Below are 6,893 nucleotides of genomic sequence, written 5' to 3' on the forward strand. Positions count from 1 at the left end.
ACCTGACTTCAAACTATACTACAAGGCTACAGTAACCAAAACAGCATGGTACTGGTACCAAAACAGATATATAGACCAATGGAACAGAACAGAGACCTCAGAAATAACACCACACATCTACAACCATCTGATCTTTGACAAACCTGAAAAAAACAAGCAATGGGGAAAGGATTCTCTATTTAATAAATGATGCTGGAAAAACTGGCTAGCCATATGCAGAAAGCATATGACTAGGATCCCCTCCTTACACCTCATACAAAAATTAACTCAAGATGGATTAAAGACTTAAACGTAAGACCTAGAACCGTAAAAGCCCTAGAGGAAAACCTAGGCAATACCATTCAGGACATAGGCATGGGCAAATACTTCATGACTAAAACACCAACATCAATGGCAACGAAAGCCAAAATTGACAAATGAGATCTAATTAAACTAAAGAGCTGTGCAGCAAAAGAAACTATCATCAGAATGAACAGGCAACCTACAGAATGGGAGAAAACTTTTGCAATCTATCCATCTAACAAAGGGCTAATATCCAGAAACTACAAAGAAAAACAAATCTACAAGAAAGAAACAACCCCATCAAAAAGTGGGCAAAGGATATGAATGGACACTTCTCAAAAGAATACATTTATGCAGCCAACAAACGTGAAAAAAGGCTCATCAACACTGCTCATTAGAGAAATGCAAATCAAAACCACAATAAGATACCATCTCACACCAGTTAGAATGGTGATCATTAAAAAGTCAGGAAACGGCCGGGCGCGGTGGCTCAAGCCTGTAATCCCAGCACTTTGGGAGGCCGAGACGGGCGGATCACGAGGTCAGGAGCTCGAGACCATCCTGGCTAACACGGTGAAACCCCGTCTCTACTAAAAATACCAAAACTAGCCGGGCGAAGTGGCGGGCGCCTGTAGTCCCAGCTACTCGGGAGGCTGAGGCAGGAGAATGGCGTAAACCCGGGAGGCGGAGCTTGCAGTGAGCTGAGATCCGGCCACTGCACTCCAGCCCCGGCGACAGAGTGAGACTCCGTCTCAAAAAAAAAAAAAAAAAAAAAAAAAAAAGTCAGGAAACAACAGATGCTGGAGAGGATGTGGAGAAGTAGGAATGCTTTTACACTGTTGGTGGGAGTGTAAATTAGTTCAACCATTGTGGAAGATGGTGTGGCAATTCCTCAAAGACCTATATCTAGAAATACTATTTGACCCAGCAATCCTATTACTGGGTATGTATACAAAGGATTGTAATTATTCTACTATAAAGTCACATGAACACATGTTTATTGTGGCACTGTTCATGATAGCAAAGACTTAGAACCACCCCAAATATCCATCAATGATAGACTGGATAAGGAAAATATGGTACATATATAGCATGGAATAGTATGCAGCCATAATAAAGGATGAGTTCATGTCCTTTGCAGGGACGTGAATGAAGCTGGGGACCATCATTCTCAGCAAACTAACACAAGAACAGACAACCAAAGACCACATGTTCTAACTCATAAGTGGGAGTTGAACAGTGAGAACACGTGGACACAGGGAAGGAAACATCAAACAACAGGGCCTGTTGGTGGGTGGGAGACTAAGGGAGGGATTGCATTAGGAGAAATACCTAATGTAGCTGATGGGTTGATGGGTGCAGCAAACCACCATGGCATGGATATACCTATGTAACAAACCTGCATGTTGTGCACCTGTACACCAGAACTGAAAGTATAATAATAAAAAAATTATAAATGATTATTAAAGGCTTATGAAGTTTTTACCTTATAATCAATCTAGTTAAAAAGATAGCATATCAGTCCATTCTAATTCCTGTTCACTATTTCCTTATATCAATGGACTTGAGAGTTCCATTAAACCTCTTTTTCTTTATAAATTGCCCAGTCTCAGGTATGTCTTTATCAGCAGCATGAAAATGGACTAATACAAAACCCATCAGATCTTGTGATACTCACTCATTATCATGAAAACAGTATGGGGAAAACCTCATGATCCAATAACTTTTCACTGTGTCCCTTCCACAGCAGGTGGGGATTACAGGGATTACAATTTGAAATTACAGTATGACACAGGGGACACAGCAAAATCATATCAAATAGATTTGTTTATAAGGGTTTATTAAAATAGGTTAGTAATACAACAGAAAAAGGTAAAATTTGGTTTTCTCTTTTGAAATTATTTTTTCTTTTCCTTTTCTTTAGAATCTCACTTTGGCTTTCAGGCTGTAGTGCATTAGTGTGTTTACAGGTTATTGCAGCCTTAACCTTCCAGGTTTAGATGATACCTCCATGTCAGCCCACTGAGTAGCTGCAACTACAGGTGTGATCCACCAACCCAGCGATTTTTTCTGTTTTTTTCTAGAGATAGGGTTTTGCTATGTTGCCCATGCTGGTCTCAAATTACTGGGCTCAAGTGATCTGCCTGTTTCAGTCTCCGAAAGTGCTGGGATTATAGGCATGAGCCATTGTGCCTGGCCTGAACAGAATTTGTGTGTAATATTAATTAGAGATGGTCCTGTTATTATGTATCTTTGGTGGAAGTAAGGGGCTGGAGAGAGAAAGATTGTGTTTCAGAAGAAAACTATAGTATTAATTTCATCTCTGATTCCCAGTTGGCCATGAGGCCACCATCATATGGAGCTACCCAAAATGTCCCTTTGTAGCATTGTGAAAGGCGCATATCTTGGGTCCCTTCAGGGTAGTAACTACTCAGGGCAAATCTGCTTTCCATTATATTCAAAGTCAACCTTCTGGTCACTGAGTTAGATGCATATCTAATTGCCTCTTTTGGAAAGGCTTATCAGAAACTCAAAAGAATACAACCATTTGTCTCTCACCTACCTGTAACATGGAAGCCCCTCCCTGCTTGGAGTTGTCCCTGCCTTTCTGGATGGAACCAATGTACTTCTTACATATATTGACTGATGTCTTATTTCTCCCTGAAATGTATAAAACCAGGTTGTGCCCCAACAACTTTGGGCACATGTCATCAGGACCTCCTGAGGCTGTGTCATGGGTGTGCATCCTTAACTTTGGCAAATATACCTCCTTGAACTTGAAAAGTTTTAAAGTGTGTCTTATCTGAGTTCCTTTCTTAGGCAGCCCACCATTAGGCCTCCCAGGTAGTATCAAGGAACTAAAATGTAACTGGATTACTCCATTTGGATAATGAAATGCCAGACCCCTCACCCATCATGATTGCGTAACTGACCACCTGCTTCCTGTTGACCAAATCATCTTCCTTACACCTCCATAATTTGTTTTTCTGCATGTATTCATATTTTTTGCCTGCTATATAAACCTTTGACTTTAGTTGGTTGATATGATGGATTTGAGACTGAGCTCCTATCTTGTTGGCTGCAGCACCTGATTAAAGCTTCTTCCCTATAAATATTTGTTGTTTTAGTAAATGGCTTCCTTCACTGAGCAGCAGGACCTAGAATGAACCCCTGGCATTTTGGTAATATTAATCCTTGATATGGTTTGGCTCTGTCCCTATCCACATGTTGTCTTGAATTATATATAGTTCCCATAATCCCCACATGTTGTAGGAGTGGCCTAGTGGGAGGTAATTGAATCATGGGGGCAGTTACCTGCATGCTGCTGTTCTCATGATAGTGAGTGTGTTCTCATGAGATCTGATGAATTTATAGGGGACTTTTCCCCACTTGGAACTTCTCCTTACTGCTGCCATGTAAAGAACGATGTGTTTGGTTTCCCTTCCACCATAACTGTAAGTTTCCTGAGGCCTCCCTAGCCATTTTGAAATGTGAGTCAGGAAAGCCTCTTTTCTTTATAAATTACCCAGTCTCAGGTGTATCTTTATTAGCAACATGAGAATGGACCAATACAATCCTCAGTGGAAAAGCTGTTTTAGATGTGGACAAAGAGGATTTTACAAGAGTGTGCTAATGTTTTTCAAAATGTGCTTGGTGCTGGAGAAGACTATTGATACCCGACCCCTAAAAATCAGTTCCTAGGAGTTGGGCCCAGAAATTTCCATCTGTTTTTAAAAACAGATGTTTCTCTGGAATTTTAAGAACTATAGCTGTTTTCTGAAATATAAGTGGTCTGATTTGTATTTATCTGCTCCTTTATTATGCTAATTTTGTTTTTGTTTTGTTTTGTTTCTGTTTTTTTTTTTTTTTTTTTTTTTTTGAGATGGAGTCTTGCTCTGTTGCCCAGGCTGGAGTGCAGTGGCATGATCTCAATTCACTGCAGCCTCTGCCTCCTGGGTTCAAGTGATTCTGCTGCCTCGGCCTCCCGAGTAACTTAAACTACAGGCACATACCACCATGCCTGGCTAGTTTTTGTATTTTTAGTAGAGTCAGGGTTTCTCCATGTTGGCCAACGTGGTCTCAAACTCCTGACCTCAGGTGATCCGCCTGCCTTGGCCTCCCAAATAATTTTTAAGTAAGTGGTATTGCATTGGTCCACATAAATGTGAAGAAAGCAAGTAGTGTCTATAGAGCTTGTCCCTCAGCAAAGATACTTGGGAATACGAAGGTAAACTTTTCTTTTTGCATTTGTCTTTGTGTTTTAAACCTGTGAATTATTTTGAATATACACACGGAGAATTACCCCACATATCCATCATTCAGTCTAAAACTGTTACCACATAGCCAGTCTTATTTCATGTATACTTTCCACCTATTTCATGATCCATTCATGAACTCCCTTACCCTCACAGTTTTTTGAAGCAAATTTCTGAAATATCATTTCCTATAAAAATATTTTTATTGTGTATCTTTAAAAGACAGGAATCCTTTTTTAAGGGCGTAATTATATAATCATGTAAAAATGAACATTAACAAAAGCATTCAACTTCAACATATTAACAAGAATATGTACATATAAAATATATATTTGTATGTGTATATCATAATATATGTATATTTGTATGTGTATCTGTATTTACAAGCACATTAAGGGTTTATATATTTCAAAGTTATACTTTTTATAGTTATTTTTCTGAATCAGGATTAAAATAAATGTCTTATTTATAATTGTTTAAAATGCCTTTTAAGCCTTTTCTAATTTATCGATTTTCCACTCCACTTTTATCTCATACTTTTTATTTGATAAAAAAGTCACTTGTCCAGTAGAGTTTCTCGCCCTCTGAATTGTGTTCATCTATTCCTGTAAAACACTCCCCACCATCATGGCTTTACATGTTTCTCTAAGCCCCTAAATTTATTGCATATAAGTGGTTAAATCTAGAGGACTGATTGTGCAAGACTGCTTTGGGGGAGTTAGGAAGCAAATTACTTTATAGGTCTTATTGTGCATATCCTTCATAGGCAACATACCTAATTGTCTTCTAGTAGTTATTGTTAATCATTGCTTTAGATTTATTTATTTATTAGGGATTGCAAAATGGTGGTATTCTCCTATTGTCTATCCTTAATTAATTAGTTGGAGTACACTTGTTTTCTGTATTTGACATTTTTATTTTAGGCTGTAAAACAAAAACAAGCCAGCAAGCAAACAACAACAAGAAAACACCACCACAAACCCTTGAAATAGACTTGTCAGATGTAAATATTTCTTTTCTAGGGAAGCAGAAGGTTGGCCATCCTACTTTACTGCTCCTTGCTCTCCACGAGTTTTTGATTCTGCTTTGGATAGTTTTTTTTTTTTTTTTTTTTTTTTTTTTGGAGACAGGATCTTACTCTGTCAGACAAAGCGGAGTGCAGTGGCATAATCATGGCTTACTGTAGCCTTGACCTCCTAGGCTCAGGTGATTGTCCTCAGCCTCCTAAGTAGCTGAGACTTCAGGTGTCCACCACCACACCTGGCTAATTTTTGTAGTTTTTGGTAAAGATGGGATTTCACCAGGGTAATCTTTGGTCAGGGTGGTCTCTAACTCCTGGCCTCAAGTGATATGCCTGTTTCACCCTCTTAAAGTGCTGGATTACAGGTGTGAGCCACCATACCCAGCCTGGATAATTTTTCTCATCTCCATTTGTTTTCTCTTGATAATGCATTTCTTCACTTTCTTCATCATAATCATCATCATCTTCAACAGCTGCTCCAGTAAAGTATAACACTGATTTTGGGATTATAAATCATTTTCACAGTTTGCAGCAAATACAGCTTTAGAAGCATCATTCAGAACTGCATTCTCAGAACTTCAGGCAGGGCTGAAAAAAATTAAGGAAAGAGTTATCAGAAACTGTTTTATTCCCATCAGAAACTGTCCCACATTCCTTGTGTTTCTGCTTCTTAAAGGTTTTTATTCCTTTTTTCCCAGTCCATCTGGTACCCTGTAGAACCCATAATTTCTGGCCTATCAAAAGAAAAATGATCAGAGTCTTCTGGTTTTGACCTCATACTATATGTCTTTGTCAACACTTCATTTGTGAAATATTCAGGGTTCAAAGTGAAATTCTAAGACAAAACTCATAGGTTGGCTAGCATCTGAGAACTTCACTTTAATATCTTTGAAGTGCTTCAGAATAGGTTCATCATGTTCCTAAACCACATCATTAAGCAAGTCCAAAATTTAGGAATTCCTTTGGGGTCTTTGGTTTCTTCATTCACTTTTTTTCATCTTCAACCTTGGCCTTTCTTTCAGCTTTGAATTTCAGCTGAAATTCTGTTTTATCTGCTTTCAATTCACATTTTTCTTCCATAGGTTCATGAATTGCATTAATAATATCAAATCACATATCAAATAGAGGTTGAGAGGGAGTAGCATACTTCCTTTCAGGATCATAAACTTCCTCATAGAATTTGGCCTCTGTGCACATTGAAGTTGCAGGTTTTTGAGAATATTGACCCATCTTTTAACTACTCTAGGCAAGCTTTCAATGTATCCCGTTGATCTTTCTACCAGACCATCAAGTCTTTCTCTAAAGCCTATAAGAATCTGAGGATTTTCCATCAT

At 38.5% G+C, this 6,893-nt stretch overlaps 1 pseudogene; it reads right to left on the reverse strand.

Annotated features, from left to right (window-relative positions):
• Positions 1-5,586: 5,586 nt before the first annotated feature.
• On the reverse strand, positions 5,587-6,893 carry LOC104667032 (annotated as a pseudogene).

Source organism: Rhinopithecus roxellana, chromosome 22, assembly GCF_007565055.1.
Source record: "Rhinopithecus roxellana isolate Shanxi Qingling chromosome 22, ASM756505v1, whole genome shotgun sequence".
Classification (NCBI taxonomy): domain Eukaryota; kingdom Metazoa; phylum Chordata; class Mammalia; order Primates; family Cercopithecidae; genus Rhinopithecus; species Rhinopithecus roxellana.